Raw genomic sequence first — 19,221 nt, 5'->3', positions numbered from 1 at the left:
AGAGGCTTTGGGTGGGTGGCAAGGGGCGCAAACAGGGCATGCTGCCATGTACCCCTTGCCCTCATTTTGTTTTTCTGCCATGCCAGCACTCCAGCACCTTCTGAGGTAGCCATTATGGTGTTTTTCAGCACTCCAGCCAAAAAACATTGCCTACCCCTAGGGTAGAGGGGAGGGAAGTTTCCCTCTCCCCCGCCAAACTGAGATGCATCCTCTTTCCTACAACAATCAGGCATGAGGCTGCCAGTTCTACAGGCAGCAAGGAGAGGGGAACAGTGCCTGTGCCTGAGTCTGCATCCCTTCCAAGAGCACCAGCCATAACCCCACCACCACCACGATAACTAGCAGCAGCACCAGCTTCACAGTTTCCTCCAGCCCCATTTCACTTCCCATGCTGAGCCTTCCAGTGCCAGAGGAAGAGGATTTGAGTGCCATAGCAAGGGAAATTCTGGGGAAGGAGGGGGAAATCACCTGAGTTTGTGCTCCACTCCCCTCAAGTTTCCCCTAGAGCCAGGTCTTCTTCCCCAGAAGGCACTTAACAGGAAGTTGTGGAGGCAAGTGGCTCAGCTGCATCTGCTCCTCTTGTTGTTGTGCCTCTGCCTGCTGAGGGGGAAAAGTCAGCATCTGCCCATGCACCCACACCCCAGAAATGAGCAGGTCATGTGGTCTGGGATCATATTGAGCTGACAGGTGATCCCACATATGCTATCTATCTGTCTGCACTGCTGAGCCAAAACCAGTTGGGGCAAGGGAACAAAGCATATGAGCACCATGGGGATGATGTGATGCATTTCCACAGGCACCACCCCCTTGCCCTTGCTCCTCCTTAGCCTGGCACCAGTGGGAGTATGCCTAAAAAGAAGTCCCCCTCTCACTCCAAAGCCCCCGTCCCCCTGAAGCAGAAGCAGGCCATCCTGGAACAGTGGAGGAAAGGCAGACAGAAAAGGGGGGGTGTTGCAAACGTGAGTGAGATCGCTCACTCACAAGCATTGGGGAGCCGCTTGTTGTGGATGGCCAGCCCTTCTCCTTAGTTGAGCAGCCAGGGTCCAGGTGGCTCATGGCACCTGTGGCCCCATCATACCAAGTGACTGCATACACCACCTTCAGCAGGACAGTAGTGCCCTTCCTATGTGAGGCATGCAGGCAGTACTTGAGGGAGGAGCTGCACAAGGAAGGTCCACAGGTGGCCTTACACTTCACCTCAGACATCTGGAGCATCCAGGGTGGAGATAATGCATACCTCTCCTCCACAGGGCACTGGTGTGACCAGTCAGGCTGTCAGTGGGTTCTTCTTCAAGCCCAGGTGACGGATGAGTCCCACACAGCAACCGAGATCATGGAGGTCATGAACTGCTTGGTGCAGGGGTGGCTTGTTGGGCAGGCTGAGCTCACCTGCAGGTTTGTGGTCACCAGCAGTGGGGCCAATATGGTCAAGGCAGTCCATGATGCCACCTTTGTTGGCATGCACTGTGTGACACACAATTTCCACCTCAGTGTCAGGGACACCTTGGACATGGACAGGGCTGTTGGTGATGGCGCCAGCACCACTAGCAAGCTCCTTTCCAAATGCAGGAAGGTGGTTGGAAATGGAGGCATCAGGGAGTGAGGGACAAGCTGGGGTGGTGGGGAACGAGGGATGTAGTAGCGCAAATAAAAGTGGAGTGGTACCTGGGGAGTCAGATGTCCAGCAGGTTGTACTGTGTCAGAATGCCAATGTCTGTATTGAGTTCATGAGTTTCTGTACCTAGAAGGTTGATCATAGAATCATAGAAGTAGGGTTGGAAGGGACCTTGTAGATCTTCAAGTCTGACCCCCCGCCTGGGCAGGAGAAAAACTGGGCTCAAATGCCTCCAGCCAGGTAGGCAAAAAGCCTTTTCTTAAACACCAGGGTAGCAGGCCAGCACCACTTCCCTTGGAAGTTGGTTCCAGCTCCTAGCTGCCCTAACTGTGAAGTCATTCTTATGGATGTCTAATCTAAACCTACTCTTCAACAACTTGTGGCTGTTATTCCTCGTTATGCTAGGGGAAACAAGGTCTCTCCCAAACCCTTCTGGTCCCCCCTAGTGAATTTATAGACGGCCACCAGGTCCCCCATCAGCCTTCTCTTGTGAAGGCTGAACAGGTTCAGGTCCCGCAGTCTCTCATTGTAGGGTCTGCCCTGTAGTCCCCAGATGATGCAGGTGGCCCTCCTCTGGACCCTCTCAATGTTGTCCACATCTCTCCTGAAGTGGGGCGCACAGAACTGGACGCAGTACTCCAGCTGTGGCCTGACCAGCGTTGCATAGAGGGGGACGATCACCTCCTTGGCTCTACTTGAGATGCACCTGTGGATGCACGACAAGGTCTGGTTAACCCTGCCAACCGTGACCTCGCATTGTTGGCCCATGTTCATCCTGGAGTCAGTAATGACTCCAAGATCCTTTTCTGCCTCTGTGCTCTCAAGAAGGGAATTTCCCTTCTTATAAGTGTGCTGCTGGTTACTACTGCCCAAGTGTGATGAAGTGCAGTTCATAGGTTCTTCTGTGAAAAGTGGTTTGTAAATTCCCTTTGAGGATCAGACTTGAGAGACTGGAGACAGGTGGTGTTCTGTTCTTGTCTTTGATAGATTTTTGGTGTGTGCTCATTCTGGTGCACAGCAGTTGCTTGGTGTCTCCTATGTATTTTCCGTAACGGCACTTGGTGCGCTGATGGAGATAGTATTATATTGTGAAGAGATCTCCACCCTGGAGATATTTTTGACAGGTTTTGCATGTCTTGTCATGGCATGCCCTGGATCCATTTGGTGTGTTTTGGGCTGTAGAAAGGTGGCTTCCGGTGATGAGGTTAGTGAGGTTTAGTGCTTGTTTGAATTTACAAGGCACTTCTCACAGATGAGCCTAAAAATTATACTTCATCAACCTCCTAGGTACAGAAACTCATGGACTAAATATAGACATTGGAATTCTGATACACTGCAACCTGCTGGACATCTAACTCCCCAGGTACCTCTCCACTTTTACCTGCTACATCCCCCTTCCCCTGCCTCCCCCACCACAGCCTGTCCCTCACCCCCTGATGCCTCCATTCCCGTTTCCACTGACTGGCTGTCTTACTTTGCATTGCATTCCAGCCTCTGGCTTCTTTACTATTTATTCCATCTAGGAATAGCACACACCAACAGTAGGTGCTTCCTCAGCCCGATGAAGGGTTTTTCAACCTGAAAACTTGTTAAGATGTATTCCTCTAACTATTCATTTGGTCTACTAAAAGAAGCCAGACTGACCCAAAGAACCTTGTCTGCCAGTGCCATGTCCTTAGACCAACACAGCTACAACCTGCACCCCTAGCACCTGTCGTCGGTCATCTGACAAGAAGGACTCAGGGCCCTGGACACATCTAAGCCCCAGGGCTGGGGCTGGGAGGGAGAGTTTTCTGGCAGCTGCTGGAGAAGAAGCTCATGCATGAAAGGATTGAAAAGCTCTGTGACAGTTTGGCTGCCTGAGATGCTAGTGCTACTGTGCTGCTTACTTACCTGTTGTTATTTAAAGTGGTGGAGACTGAGGCTGTAGGGGAGGAGGAGACCTCACTGCGGTACACTACCATGTTGTGTAGAGGCCCCAGTGCCAGTCAGGGCGTGCCTTAACACCAACACACATTAAGTCACACGTCATGAGTTTTGCTTGTCAGAAGCTTGAGGTGGAGTTTCCCAGAAACCCCTACACCTATGTCCTTGAGACCTGGCAGGCTTCATGGCCTCAGCAGGGGCTACCATGCCTGCTGTTTGTACCCCACTGCACCTTAACACACACGTGACACAGCTTTTGTTTGACAACCGTTTGAGAAACTGCTGCAGCTATCTTCTTGACACTTGACAGGGTTTGTGGCCTCAGCAGAAGCAACCATCCCTGCTGTTTTCATTTGGATCAGGCAAGAAATAACAAAATTAAAGGCAGTTGTGTGATTCCCCTTATAGCCTATGGGCGAAATTTCAAAATGTGTTAAAACAATGAAACAGTTTTGACAAGGCGAAATGGAACAGTGCTTCAAAATTAAATGAAATGTTGAAATGAAACACTGTCCCTTTGAAACAATTAAATGGAAGTTGAAACCAAGCAGTTCTGTTTTGCACAGCTCTACTTGACAGCCCATGGTATTGAATGTGGTTAGGGCATTGTGGAATTATTTGAAAAGATAACAGTCTTTAAATACCTGAAGACAAATTATAGACAGGATGAAGATAGGCTTTTTTACCAGGGCTAGAATCAATGGCCTCAAGTTTCAGCAGAGGAGATTTAGGCTGAAGATTAGGAGGAACTTTCTAGCTATGAGGGTGGTCAAGCATTGGAACAGGCTACCTTAAACAACAAATCTCCCTTGTTGGAAAGTTTCAAGAGTAGACTGGACAGATGCTTGGCCAGGATGGGTCACTTGAGGATGGTCCTGACTTTTAGCAGGGGGTTTGGGCATGATTTTTCTGTCATGAAGCTGCCTGTTGGGACTTTGTAGTACATCTCAGCAAGAAAGTGTCAGAGGAGGGCAAAGAGGAAATATAAACTGTAAATCTGATTGTGTGAATACTGTTGTTTCAAAGAATGTCTGCAGTTTAGCTTCTGCGTTAAAGTCTTGCTTCAAGCTCATTTAGTTCAACTATAAATCACATTGGCATAGTGTCAAAACTTCAATAAATAGGCTACCTGATGAATGCCTAAAAATACTTATCCTTTGCCCAAACAAATACTTACCTTCCTTGACCTCTTTAAAATTCCATCCTTAAACATTTTTCAGTGATTAAAAAGATGTAGTAATTGGAACAGTATAAAAACATTTTAAAGAGAGAGACTGTTGATCACTAGTAAATTTTCTGTTGGTTAATGGAAGGTGTATTTATGAAGGTAAATGCATGTTAAGCTTGTTTTTTCTTTTCTTTTCTTTTTTGTTTATTTTGATGTGGTGTATTCATTTTTTGATCAGAAGCTGCATCTTCTATGGATCTTTGACTGTCTGGCTCTTTCATTTAGCTGTGTGGCAGAACCATCATCATCCATATTCATTTCACTTTCTGCACAATAGCAGCTGTTACTAGAACCAGTGGCTGCAGAAGAAAGGGAATAATTTTGGAAAGCATATGTCACAAAGGAGCTGCCATTGTGGGGTAGGTAGAAACTAAACCAGAGCTTAGACTTCTCTGCATTTGTGCCCTTTTTAATTACTGTTTTGATCTATAAAACACAAAAAACTGCATATTTTTCTTCATTGTGGAAAAATGTTCTGGTTTTGTGGAAATCTTAAGAAAAGTGTAGATAAGGATCAGAAACTAGTGAAGCTTGCAACCATTTTCCGAATATCCTGTGGTTTAAGAAATCAAAAGGAAATATTTTTACTGGCATTAGATTTGGATGTCTAATGGATAGTTGGATGCTCTTTACTTTTATATAAGGTCTGGAAGTATTCTTTACCAGTATTTACCTAGTTCTCCAGGCTCATATACGATCTTATCTTCCCTATTTTCCTTGCAAGATGGAGGAACAAAGGCACAACTGGGGAAGAGATATGAACTGCCAGACCTACTGAATGGATTGTAATGACTCAAGAAATTCTAGGAGGCCAAAAGTTTCCAAGGGAGCCTTTCATAGAAGAAGGGCTAGATATTGCTTTGCACTGCAGCCTCTTTGAGCTGCATGCTAAGATAAAAAATGTTGGTAAAATAGATATATGTTCCCCCATCTGACAATGGGGAATTCTCTGTTGGTCCAAAACCAGAACAGTATGCCGCCTCACTATGCTTTTTTTGGAGTTCTGGGGCTTTCATTTGAAAAAAAAAAAATCAAAATATTTTGTAGAATGCATGTAATTTTGTAAAGAAACAACATTCTCAGTGTCTCAAATGTAAGAAATTCATCAAGAACATATGCTGCAGCTTGGCTATCCTCAGTTGAGCTCATTCTTAGCTGGTGGAACCTCGAGGAGCCCTTTCAGTTTTGTCTTATTCCAGGGCAGGGGATGTAGAAGCTCAGTGCAGCAGAGTATCTGAAATTTAAGACCCTGATGTTGAAACAAAAGGAATAGCAACTCTTTCTACATTGCATCAGATGGGGAGCACCTAAACCACCTCTTCTTTTCTTTGTACAGATGTTCTCCATGTTCAGAGAGAACACCATCTGTACTGGAAAAATGGAAGCTACAAAATAATATTATTGTGAAGACTTTTTTGAATGGTGTCTTGTAATGCATAACATTAGATGTGTTTTTTGTGGTGGTGGTGTTTTGTGTTTTTTAGATGCATATATTTTTTGGTTCTATTTTGTTATATCATAAAGGTTTTAAGTAAAAAAAATCATTGGCACTTGGTGGAAGAAATACTTGATTATCTTGGAGGACTTTTAAAGAAAAATGGCTTTTACTTTTTGAGATTCAACTCTGTTTGCCCCTGTGTCAGAACTATTTTCCCTTTGCTGTGTTTAGTTGCATTGAAAGATAAGATTAAAAGTGCAGGTATAGAAGTCTGACTTCCTCACTGACTATGACGATGATAATATTTTAGTAAAGCCGCTTTTGTGTAAAACATACCACCTGGTCTTGAGTACTTGGTTGTGTTGAGTGACACCAGTGTCATGAAGATAGAAAGAATATTCAGGGAAGAACTGTATACTGGAACCTCCTTTCTAGGTACCTTCTTGATTTGTTCATTTTACTGTGTTCCTTTGAATAGAAGATGGACCTTTTAGAACAAAATATTTTTTCTATACCTTTTTTTACTCAAATTTAGGATTCAAATTTAAAGTTCTTATATATCACAAGGTAGAAGTGCAGGGTTTTGGGGGGTTATTTTTTTGACCCTGGGAGATCCTGGGGCCAAAAATCCTGCACAAAAAACAAACAAATAAAAAACCCAGGGTGGTGCATGTGGGACAGCACATGCTGACGAAAACCAGAGCCTGGCTGGTGGGAGACATGCTCTGGCTGCTGGCTAGGCTCTGAGCGGCTGGATTGCTGCTGCTGCTGGCCCCAGCCTCCCCTGCCTCCCCTACCTCACCCAGGGTAACTTGCCACATGCCAGAGGGTGTGTGGCACAGGTGTTTCCTGGGGACAAGTAGCAGTGGCACAAGGTGTCCCACTGGTAGTCGTCCCCAGGGAAACAAATGTCCATGCTCATGTGGATGTGGCCATCCTGTTTAGATGGCAGCAAAATAGATCAAGGAAATAAGGAACGAGCCATTTGTTATTTGGCAATTTAAAAGTACATTCCTGGCAGCGTGGGATTTCTCCGCCATGTATGCTGGCCCAGAACATTACAGCCAGTATTTGAAATGATGCGTGCACATCTGGCAAATGCAAAGGAGTATCTTTAGTTTAGGTAGCTGTGTATGTTCCTATTCAATTACAACGTATAAATTCCTATGTATACACACAAAACCTGTGTCTAAAAATGGAGATTGAAATGGGTCCTGTTGCAAAATTGTCACATGGAATCAGTATCTCCACAAGTCACTAATTCATATAATATGCATTTTTCATACTAAGACTTTAGACAGTTTGATTTAAAAAAATGTTACCATACTACATGTCACTTTGATCAGGCCAAATTCATCCCTGCTGAAATGTCATTAATTTTAAATAGCACTGGAGAAAGGCCTGACCTCTAATTAAATGTTTTGTTTGTCATTTAATTGTCGTGGAACATTCTTAAAAGAATTTGCCTGCCTTTCTTCCTTTTTAGTTTTGGACAAAAGGACTTTCATGCCTGCTTTTCACCTGCTGCTGTGCATTGTTTAGATACATTGTCACTGATTTTGACACCTTTTCTAAACATTACACTTTTACATTGTGTATGGCAACACTATCACAGACTATAACGGTGGTTTGTATTATTTGGGTATGAAATGAGTTTGGCATCATATGGTTGCATGCCTCAATTTCCCTGACCCACATGTACACAGGGAAAGAAGGGGTTGAAGTAGACCTGTAGGAACCTTCCAAGTGTCTTGTTAGGAGAGTGTGGGCAAGCAGGCAACAATTAAATAATTTGCTCATGTTGGTACAAATGGGCTCCCAGTCAGGACTTGAAGAGACTCCCTGATGCTTCTTGTGCTAGGAAGGTAGTTCAGCAAAGGACAGTGAAGACAATCTTGAACCGGGTGATGTCCAGAGACAAAACAAAAAGAGAGGGAGAAGGAAAGGAGCCTAGGAGGCTTGAGAGAGGATAGGCAGGACTGGTTTTAGAGACTGCAAGTGCTTGGACTTCAGGGCCTAACGATTCTTCCTGCTATACTGCTGTTGACTAACAAAGGTTGTTTCTAAGAAGAGTGCCTGGCTTCATTGCAGGTGAGTTTGGGAGCACTCTGCTTCCTTGAAGAGGTGAGGTTCAGGTCAGGAGCTGAGCTGGAAAACAGCTGTTGTGGGAGGAGTTGGGAAGAGAGGAGATGGAACTGGTGATGACCAAGGTGGTCAGGGACCAAAAGGCTGGGTTTTGGAGACCAAGGGGCTCACCCTTTTTAGAAGCTATGCTTGGGTTGGCTTCATGGGGTGCTCGAAAAGACCATTGTTACGACTGGGCATCCCAAGCAAATACTGCTGTTGGAAATCTGTGAAAACACCCTCAACACTGTGAGACAGAAAGATGTGCATGTGGATTCTGACAGTAACTGGTTCTCCATTGTGTATGAATACATAATTGTTCTATATCATCCCAGTCTATTGAACAAGTGGACCTGTATAAATTTCTATGGGGATAGCTTTCTACTGGTAGTCAGGGCAAAAACTAAATTCCTTTTGAGATGGAGCTTGATCAGTTTATGAGAGTGATTAAATGATATGGTTGCTTGTGGTAGCAAGGGATAGGATACAATAACTAGTAAGTCCTATTCAGGCCTTTGGTGTCTGTTCAAAATCCACTTCCCTAGATAGTGCAGATTACTTTGATAATTTTGTGTTGATTTAAGTTCTCCTCCCCAAACTTCTTTAATATGTTTTCTCAATTATACTACAACAGTGAAAAATATTGCAATCTACATCTTAATGGCAAAATTATCTGACCATCTGCTTCTCTTCCTTAAACAACTAATTTCCTTGTAAATGTTCTTTTTCAGGGTATATTTACAAATTTTGCTGAGATTTTTTTTTAAAGCTTTTGAACCTAGATTGCTAAAAGAACTTTTATGAAAAACATCTTTGAAATCCATTCAAGGCCCAGTCCTGAATAAATGTAAGACAAATGACAGTATGTGTTCCAAAAATTCTGTAATTTGGACCCTGGAAATATCAGAATCTCTTAATTTGTTTCCATTTGCATGTCCCTGAGCAGGACAAAAGGATTTAACCCTTTACATTTAATTCCTTTAAAAGAGAGCCAACTGAATGCCATAGTTCCATACTTTCCATTTCTGGGATTCATTATTAGAGGCTAATTGGTACTGCTGTTTGAAAGTGTCATTGGAATGATCTTTATTTCAGGAGTCAAGATGGGTTTAAGAGCCAACTGGTCATAATGAAAATGTTAGAGGCTGTCACTGAAAGCAGTTCATGGCAGAAGATTTAATCAGAGTAGAGCAGAAATAGCATTTGATCTTCTTTTCTAATATGGCAGCATTACCTACTTCCCTCTGGAGATCTCAGAGAAAAATATATAGAGAGAATCAGCCTCCATCTACAGAAGATAATTCTATAGGTAGGATAAAAAGGAAGTTTTGGGTCCTAGAGACAAAGTCATTCCAGAGATCCAGTGGGAGAAAGCAAAGCTTAGAAGAAAAGTTTGCAATGGCACCTGTGTTAAGCACCTTTGAAAAGCAACAGAGCCAAGAGTTCTCTTTTCCCAAAGCTATTTTGTACTCTAGATAAAGCAGCAGGGGCAAGGTGAGAACTCATGCCTGTTTGACACAATGTGTAATTGAGATTCAGTGTTTATTTTCACTCCATTGCATATTCAAATAATTAAATGAATACAAATAAATGTAGGAGTTACTGAGTTTTGTTGCATGTGGGAATGTCGGACAGGGCCTATACAGTGCTGCTAAGTAATTTTTCCCTGACTCCATCATATCTCTTATATTATCTACAGTAAACCTCTGCTTAGCTCTCTTAGTTGGTTCCAGAAAAACGGAGTGCTAAGTGAAACAGCATTAAGTGAAACCCATTCCCCCATAGGATTTAATGTAAATAACTATAATTGGTTCTACACCACCTGCCAACACAGACTGCACACTCTTGCCACCCTGCCGGCTTCTGCCAGGGTGGGCATTGCCTGGCCCTGTCGCTTCTGGCAAGGCATCATGCGGCCTCTGCCAGGGAGGGCATCAGCTCCTCCTGGCCTTCCACCATCACGATGGCCCCTGCTGGCCTGCACCCACTGGTCACCAGTGTACCTGTGCATGGCCCCAGGCACCCCACCCGTGGTTGGGGACCTTCCCACCCATTGATTTATTATGAGGAGGCAGCAGGGCTCCGGCCAGTGCATGGAAAGCAGTGGGGCCACTCATCAACCAGCTTTGCTCAGCAGTGGTTCCCTCTAGGGCACCCGGCACTGGGACTAGCTGTGGTCATGCACTCACCACCAGATTTCTGGAGGCTCATGACGGCCTCCATGCCCTGTGGGTGAGTGCTTGACCAGAGTGGGATGGGGGACACTGTGCACGTATCCTTGAGTGCTGGCTTGTACAGGCCAATGCCCTGCACTCCTGCTGGCCCTGGCCTTGGGCTTCGCTCTTCTGATGCTCTGCCAGCCCAGGCTCCATGCTCATCCCCCCTGCCCATCTCTTCTTTCCGCTGCCACTGCTGCTGCATCTCCCCACCTGCTAGCTGCTCCAGCATCATGTGCTGGAGCAGACCCTGAGCTTCTGCTACCCTACTGACCTGGGCTCCACAGTCATGATGTCCAGCCCGCCACCTGTCCCTTCTCACTGGTATTTTAAATGACTGCTATAGCAAAATTGCAGTAAGTGAAACTGTTAAGTGGGGGTTGCCTGTATTTCCCTCTACACAGACACAATTTTTATGTAGTGCAAGTAAATTGGAAACAACTCACATGCGCACAGACATTTGTTTCCTTAGGGACAAGTAGCAGTGACACACCTTACACTGCTGCTACTTGTCCCCAGGGAATGCCAATGCCATATGTGCTCTGGCATGCAGCAGGTTATCCCAGGTGGGGTAGGGAAAGCTGGGACTAGCAACTGTACTGGCCTCATCAGCCATACTTGGGGTCCTGGGGGCCTCCTGGGCCTATAGCTAGAGCAGGAAGCCTGGCTGGCAGCTGGAATATGGCTCCAGATGGCCAGGTTTCAGTTTTGGGGATCGTGCACTGCTACCATGTGTGCCACCCCACTTTTTTGTTGTTGGTTTTTTTGACCCTGGAATCTGTTGGGGTCCCTCCCCCCAAAAAACAACTTCCTGTGCTACAAGGTATCAGCACAGGGAATGCCTGCGTAGGAGGTGTGTGGTATCGCAGACGGTTTTGCAGCACCACATTCTGCATGTCCATGCTTATCTGGATGCGTCCATTGACTCTAGCGAGGTTTTGATTAGATCCGTGGGCTGTAAATGGTGTGGTTCTCATGCTGTCATTGAAAAATTAGAGATGGCCAGTTTATTGAACATTGTTTTATGGTCCATTAAGAACAAATTGAAACTGGAATGTTAATTCTCTATGGACTACATTAAGCTGTATCTCATTGTATATGCTAATATGGTGTGAGATTGTTTAGTTAAGTAGGTTTGTTAATTACTCTGCAATTATTACATTTCTAAAAAAGTGATATTGTGCAAAGTCTAGAACTAGTAAAAGAAACACTTCTATATAGTGGCTTTCATAAACTAGCAAACTTTAAATAATCTTTCTAAATATTACTTCGTAGCACAGTAATGATTATGATTTTAAAAAAATCTATGGTTGATGTATCAACCACATTCTCACACTTGCAAAGACAAAATGGGAAACTTCAGGGGCTGTAAAAGGAAATACAAAGGGACAAAACTTTGAAACAGGAGTGCCAAAAGTTACATGTCGGTTGTATGGCAATGAATAGGACAGGTCTGAACCCTAACTTGATTGGGTGAAAATGGAAGGGATGAGTTAACTAAAAAAGCTGCAGACAAACCTACCCCAACTTGTCACTGCTTTCTATTGTTCTACTAATGAAAAAGAATGCTACTTCAGAAAAAAAATTCAGCCTGACCTCCTGGACCCTTTATCTACCCTACATATTTTCCGATAGGTGGCTATCTGCCTGCTACACCACTTTGTGCTTCTCACATGTTGCTTCTGTGGTTAATTGCCTGAAGGGCAACCACAAGAACTCAGGGGATTTAAAAAGCATACTAATGTTTAGGCAGCTACAGAGGAGCCATGTGACACCTCTTGTTATGCTCATTAATAATAGAAGCTTTCTGTGAGGAAGAGCACTGAAGAGCTGCTCCATCCTATTCTCATTTTCTCATTTTCTGGTGATATAGGTCTATAATTGCTCTGTCCCTCGGGACTCTTTTGAGGTAGTTAGGACAACTGATGGCACTAATCCAAAGCAGTCTTTGTTCTCAGAGTATTCAAGGACTTCATTTATGGCTGGCCATGGTCCATGGTGAAGGTCATTTTTCCATCTTAGCACTATCACACTTGCATAACTCCTGACATCATCTACACTTTGTTTTCAAATTAGTGCCTTCACTGACATAACTTCTGTTCTTGAGATTCCTCAGATGTGTAAGTAGTGCTGAATCTGTCTGCCTACAATTGATTTGTCTCATTTGTTAGCTAAATTTAAAATATTATACTTGGGAATATGGATTTGGGTCACTACCTGGTGATCTTTTAGTCCACAAACTGAAGAGTGTTTTCAATTCTATAAACATAGTGATACCAACTTGTTTCAATTTTGCTTATTGTTTAGATTATAACAGGATCAATTTGACACAAATCAAGTGTCTGAAACTTCTGAAGATAAGTGCTTCTCAGCAGGAATATATTGAAATATGAAAATTAGAATAGCACTATTGTCTGGATCTTCAGACTTCTGTGATGAGCAAAATGGCTATGATTTCCTCCTTTGTTTATTCCAAGATGTAGAAAGAATAATATGCAATGGGTGTATTCTGTAACAAATACTTACAAAACCAGCAAGCAACAATCCAAACAGAAGGATTGTGATTGATAATTTTGTGGCTTGTTTATTTGCTTCTAGATACAAAGATTATGGAATTCACTCCCCCCCAGGAACTAAGAGCTATCACAAGGATCACCCCTATACACTCCAAGTGCTAGGTCCAATACTTTGACCTTATTTTTTATAATGTAAATATATGCTAGCTTCTATACTAGAAAAAAAAGCCATTAACTTTACAAAGCCAACAACAAACAATACAACAATTAAAAAAAGATACTTGACTGAACATATTTCTTCCACAATGGAAAGAGTGAAAGAATAAACACTATATGACACCAGATACTAGTCTCATGTCTGTTTGTGCTACTAGAGGGTATTTAGAGGCAATTTTGTTGAAGGAGATAAATAAATCTACATAGAAGAGATTAGCAAAGGACAACCATTATGCCATTCTCATACAGAGAGCTAAGACACACTAGATCAAGAGAAAAGAAATTCCTGAATTAACTCCTAAAATGCTGTACTCAAAGGGAATTTCTTACCTTTTTAAAATATATATTTTCAATAACACATGCAGCTAAACTTGCATTGCCGAAACTCCTTAATCTATATAGAAGTTTTCTTGGATCCACAAGATAGAAGCTCCACCCAGTGTCAACAACTTAAAAAAGCGAGCTACCTGAAAATGTAATGGTATTTAAAACCAGTGCTCTCAAACTAACTGAACACAGCAGATAGATTCACAGCATCAAGTTACTTTGAGTGAAGGAAAGAGAATTTGGGGAATTTAAGACCTCTAGATGTAAATTCTGCATTCTTTGCTCATAATTTACTTAGAAAGTGGAAATATCTTTGCCATTTGGACAAAGTTTGAAATTAGGTAACTTGTGAAATAAAATTGCCTGAATGCCACAGGACCCTATGGCTACTTTTCCTTTGAAGAAAAATGCTTTTAAGGAAACTGAAAGGATTTTTTTCCTTCATCTTATCATTTACTGTGGAAGTTATTAAGGTCTATACTCCTCCCAAATGTTGCAATAAATCATGCTATATAATGTTGCAAAACATGCTATAAAACACTGAAATATCCCTTCACTTAAACCATTGTTGCTGACTGCTGTAGTGCTTTGAGCATGAATACAAATTCAGATATGGTTGAATGTCTCACTCATTCCTAGTGCCTGATCTACAAATGAAAAGCAAATTCCTGCAAGTCAAAGCATAGAATCTGATAGGGAACAGAGAAATATATACTGAAACTTTTGTCATAAGGATATTTTCTTTCCAAAAGGCAGCATCTATCCCTGAACATTCATATCTTCATTATTTATTGCACTTTTGAGACTTATTCATCGGAATTCATCATTTCAGGCACAGGCATACACATTCACACAGAGCTTTGGGAGTTTCATGCACACATCTCATTAACATTAGAAGTGGTATTGGTTAAGTCCTTACATTTTGCTTTGAAAATATCTCCCATGTCTCCTTCTGTCATGGATTTCATATTATATGACACACCAAACATATCAAGCAAGAAATGATAAAATAAATGGAGAAAACTATATGTTTGTGATTACTGCCAAATGTTCAAAATGCTTTCAAGACATTTGATTATACTAAGCCCAGACAAACAGAAACTCAGTAGGTGCATCTACACATGTGCCTTATTGAAAAGTAGACATAAAGCATCACCATCTACTTGTGCCAATATTAGAGCACAGTAAATTAATTAACTCTACCATAAGATATTACTGTTGGGACAGTAGTATCTTACAACAGAGTACTTACATGAACTGAAATGCATGTGTACATGGTGACAGGCTGGCTGGGGCATGAGGGTGCTAAAGGGTGGGGTTTTGCCTGCCACCTAGCCCCACACTTTAGCACTCTTGTGCCCCAGCCATCCCCTCCACTGCCTGGTACGGCCACCCAGAGCCCAGGGTTGATCTGCCAGGTCTTCTGCTAGCCTAGGGCTGTGCTGTCCCAGCTCAAAGTACTGTAGTCTCAGGGGCATGTGTAAATGCTGTGCACATGAGCAGTTGACTCTGGTGCAAACAGCTCAGGAGTTTATTGCTCTGCCTTAATTGCATGCGTTGATGTGCCCAGTGAACATGAAATTAGCTATTCATAAGCAAGAGGTATGAAATTTACCTCAGAGAAATGGCACATGTCTCTGGCACGTGACTCTGGAACAAACAGGAGGAACTGGTTCTCCTGCTAAACCAAAAGGATTAGGATCTCATAGGCATAACAGAGGCCTGGTGGGCCTCCACCTATGACTGGGCCACAGGAATGGATGGCTATACCTTGTACAGGAGAGATCATGTGGGCAAAAGGGGCAGGGAGGGTAGCTCTCTATGTCAAGGAAAAGTATACATCCCTGCAAGCTGACATTGGCACCCAGGGGGGACGATTTGAGACTCTCTGGGTCAAAGTCCGTGGTGATCAAAGCACAGGGGACACAATGGTGGGGGTCTACTACAGACTTCCTAGACAGGATCAAGAGCTTGATCAGGAATTCTCCAGGGAACTAGCTGAGGCTGCATGCTCCTGGTGCATGGTTGTCATGGGAGATTTCAACTACCCTGACATCTTGTGAGAAGAGCACTCGGCCACATCTGAATGGGGTCTCAAAGTTTCCTCATGTGTGGATGAGCTCTATCTGACTAAATAAGTCTATGGACTGATGCGAGGCAAAGCGCTGCTTGACCTGGTACTGGCAATGGGGGATGACTTAATCAGTGACCTAATGATCAAAGGGAAGCTGGGATACAGTGACCATGAGCTGATCACCTTCACCATCTGCTGTAAAGCAGGCAAGTCAGTCAGCAAATCGGAAGTCCTCGACTTCAGGAAAGCTGACTTTGACAAGCTCAGGAAGCTTGTTGGTGAGACTCTAAGAGACCATGACCCAAAAGGAAGGGGTGTTCAGGAAGAGTGCCTGCTCCTCAGGGGATCCTGAAAATACAAGCAATGTCTATCACATCTTGGAGGAAAGGCAGCAAAAGGGCACAGCAGCCCCATTGGTTCTTCAGGGAACCAGTTGACCTCCTGCATCGAAAAAGAAAGGCCTATAATGGATGGAAGGCTGGATCTATCCCAAAGGGCGAGTACTCGGCACTGGTCTTGACTTGTAGGGAGCTAACCAGGAAAGCCAAGGCTGCAACTGAACTCCAACTGGCTACATGTATCAAGAAAAATAAAACGTCCTTTTTTTAGATACGTGGGGAGCTGGAGGAAAAACAAGGGTAACATTGGATCCCTGCTAATCCAGGAGCGACAACCATCAACAGATGCCTAGGAAAAAGCCAACCTACTCAACAGGTATTTTGTGTCAGTTTTTCACCAGGCCCAAGGGATGGCCTTGCCCCAATATGGTATGGGATGACCAGGGCGAGGGAGAACTATTACCGCATGTCAATGCTGACCATGTGACGGAACACCTTCAGAGGCTGGACATCTTCAAGTCAGCTGGCCCAGACAGCTTACACCCCAGGGTGCTTATGGAGATGGCAAGCATCATAGCTCAGCTGCTGGCACGGATCTTCGAGACCTTGTGGCACTCAGGCGAACTGCCCGAGGATTGGAAGAAGGCCAGTGTGGTACCTATCTTCAAGAAAGGGAGGAAAGTAGATCTGGGGGACTACAGGCCCATCAGCTTGACTTCTATTCCTGGGAAGATCTTGGAGAAAATAATCAGAGACCATTCTTGACAAACTGGCTGAAGGCAACTTCTTGAGGGATAGCCAGCATGGGTTTGTTGCAGGTGGGTCTTGCCTGACCAAACTCATCTTCTGTGATCAGGTGACATATCACCTGAATAAAGGAGAAGAGATTGATTTCATATATCTTGACTTTAAAAAAGCTTTCAATGTGGTATCCCTGATTGTCTTATAGAAAAACTGACCAACTGCAGCCTCAGCTACATCACAGTCTGCTGGTTGGGGAATTGGCTTTGAGGTCAGACCCAGAGAGTGATAGTTGATGGAAGTCAATCATTGTGGTGCACTGTGACCAGTGGAGTCCACCAAGGCTCTGTCTTTGGGCCCATCCTTTTCAACATCTTCATTAATGAGGTAGACATTGGTGTCAAGAGTGGACTAGCCAAATTCGCTGATGACACCAAACTTTGGGGTAGAGTATCGACACCTGAGGACAGGATGGTGCTCCAGGCCGACCTTGATGGGCTCAGAAAATGGGCATATAAAAACCTGATGGTCTTCAACTCTGGAAAATGCAAGGTACACCACCTTGGGAAGAAAAACTTGCAGCATGCTTATATGCGTGGAAGGACTACACTTGCTAGCACCATGGCTGAAAGGGACTTGGGGGTCATGACTGACCACAAGATGAATATGAAACAGCAATGTGATGTTGCTGCTGGCAAAGTGAGCAAAACTCTGGCATCCATAGATGCTTCCCTAGCGAATCCCAGGATGTCATCCTCCCACTGTACTCAGACTTGGTGAGGCCACAGCTGGAGTACTGTATCTAATTCTGGGCTCCACAATTTAAAAAGAATGTGGAGAAGCTTGAGAGAGTCCAGAGAAGAGCCATGCACATGATCAGGGGGCAGGAAAACAGGCCTTACCATGACAGGCTGAGATATATGGGACTCTTCAGCCTGGAAAAGTGTAGGCTAAGGGGAGACCTTGTGGCTGCCTATAAGTATATAGGGGGTATACATCAGGATCTGGGGAACCCCTGTTTACCAGAGTGCCCTATGGGATGACAAGGTCAAACAGTCACAAACTTTTCCAAGACCGTTTTGGGCTGGACATAAGGAAGAACTTCTTTACAGTCCGAGCCCTCGAGACCTGGAACAGACTGCCACCAGAGGTCTACTTTGGATTCCTTTAAGAGTCAATTGGATGTTTATCTTGCTGGGATCCTGTGACCCCATCTGACTTCCTGCCCCTGGGGCAGGGGGATGGACTCTATGATTTTCCGAGGTCCATTCCAGCCCTGATGTCTGTGAAATCTATGAAAGTCTATGAAGAGTTAACTGTAGCTAAATTTCTACTGGAGAGTTTTCACTGAACGTATTTGCAGAGTGGCCTAGACAGATTGGAGGACTGGGCCAAAAGAAACCTCATGAGATTCAACAAGGACAGTTGTAAATTCCTGCACTTAGGACAGAACAATCCCATGCACCAGTACAGGCTAGGGACTGACTGGCGGGGCAATAGCTCTGCAGAAAAGGACCTGGGAGTGACAGTGGACAATACACTGAATATGAGCCAACAGTGTGCCCTTGTTGCCAAGAAATCTAATGGCATACTGGGCTGCATTAGGTATGTTGCCAGTAGGTCAAAGGAAGTAATTATTCTCCTCTATTCAGCCCTGGTGAGGCCACATCTGGAGTACTGTGTTTAGTGTTGGCCCTCCCACTATAGAAAGGATGTGAACAAACTGGGGAGAGTCCAGCAGAGGGCAACAAAAATGGTGAGGGGGCTGGGGCACATGACTTCTGAGGAGAGGCTGAGGGAACTGGGCTTATTTAGTCTAGAGAAGGGAAGACTGAGTGGGGATTTAATAGCAGCTTTTAACTACCTGAAGTGGGGTTACAAACAGGATGGAGCTAGACTGTTCTCACTGGTGGCAGATGACAGAACAAGGAGCAACGGTCTCAAGTTGCAGCAAGGGAAGATTAAGCTAGATATTAGGAAGAATTTTCTCACTAGAAGGGTAGTAAAACACTGGAATAGGATACCCAGAGAGGTTGTGTACTCTCCTTCCTTGGAGGTTTTTAAGATCCAGCTAGACCAAGCCTTGGTTGGGATGATCTAGTTCGGGCTGGTCCTGCTTTGAGCAAGGGGGGTGGACTAGATAACCTGCTGAGGTTCCTTCTAACCCTAATTTTCTATGATTCTATGATATGATGTGCAATCTCCTTAATCATTTGATCGGTCTAAAAATTCTACCATGCCAGTCACTACTGTGTCTGATGTTGAATGCTGTTTGGGGGCTCACAGACGGAGTCCTTTCCCTAGCATCATTGCATCCATCCATGTGTCACCAAATCCACATTTCTTTGGAGTGATTCCCAATGGCAGTTCATAGATTTCATAGACGTTAGGGCTGGAAGGGACCTCGGGAGACCATCAAGTCCAGCCCCCTGCCCAAAGGGCAGGAAGTCAGCTGGGGGGCT

The sequence above is a fragment of the Crocodylus porosus genome, unplaced genomic scaffold, assembly GCF_001723895.1.
Source record: "Crocodylus porosus isolate Cpor-Errol unplaced genomic scaffold, CroPor_comp1, whole genome shotgun sequence".
Classification (NCBI taxonomy): Eukaryota; Metazoa; Chordata; order Crocodylia; family Crocodylidae; genus Crocodylus; species Crocodylus porosus.
This window is presented reverse-complemented; position numbering follows the sequence as displayed.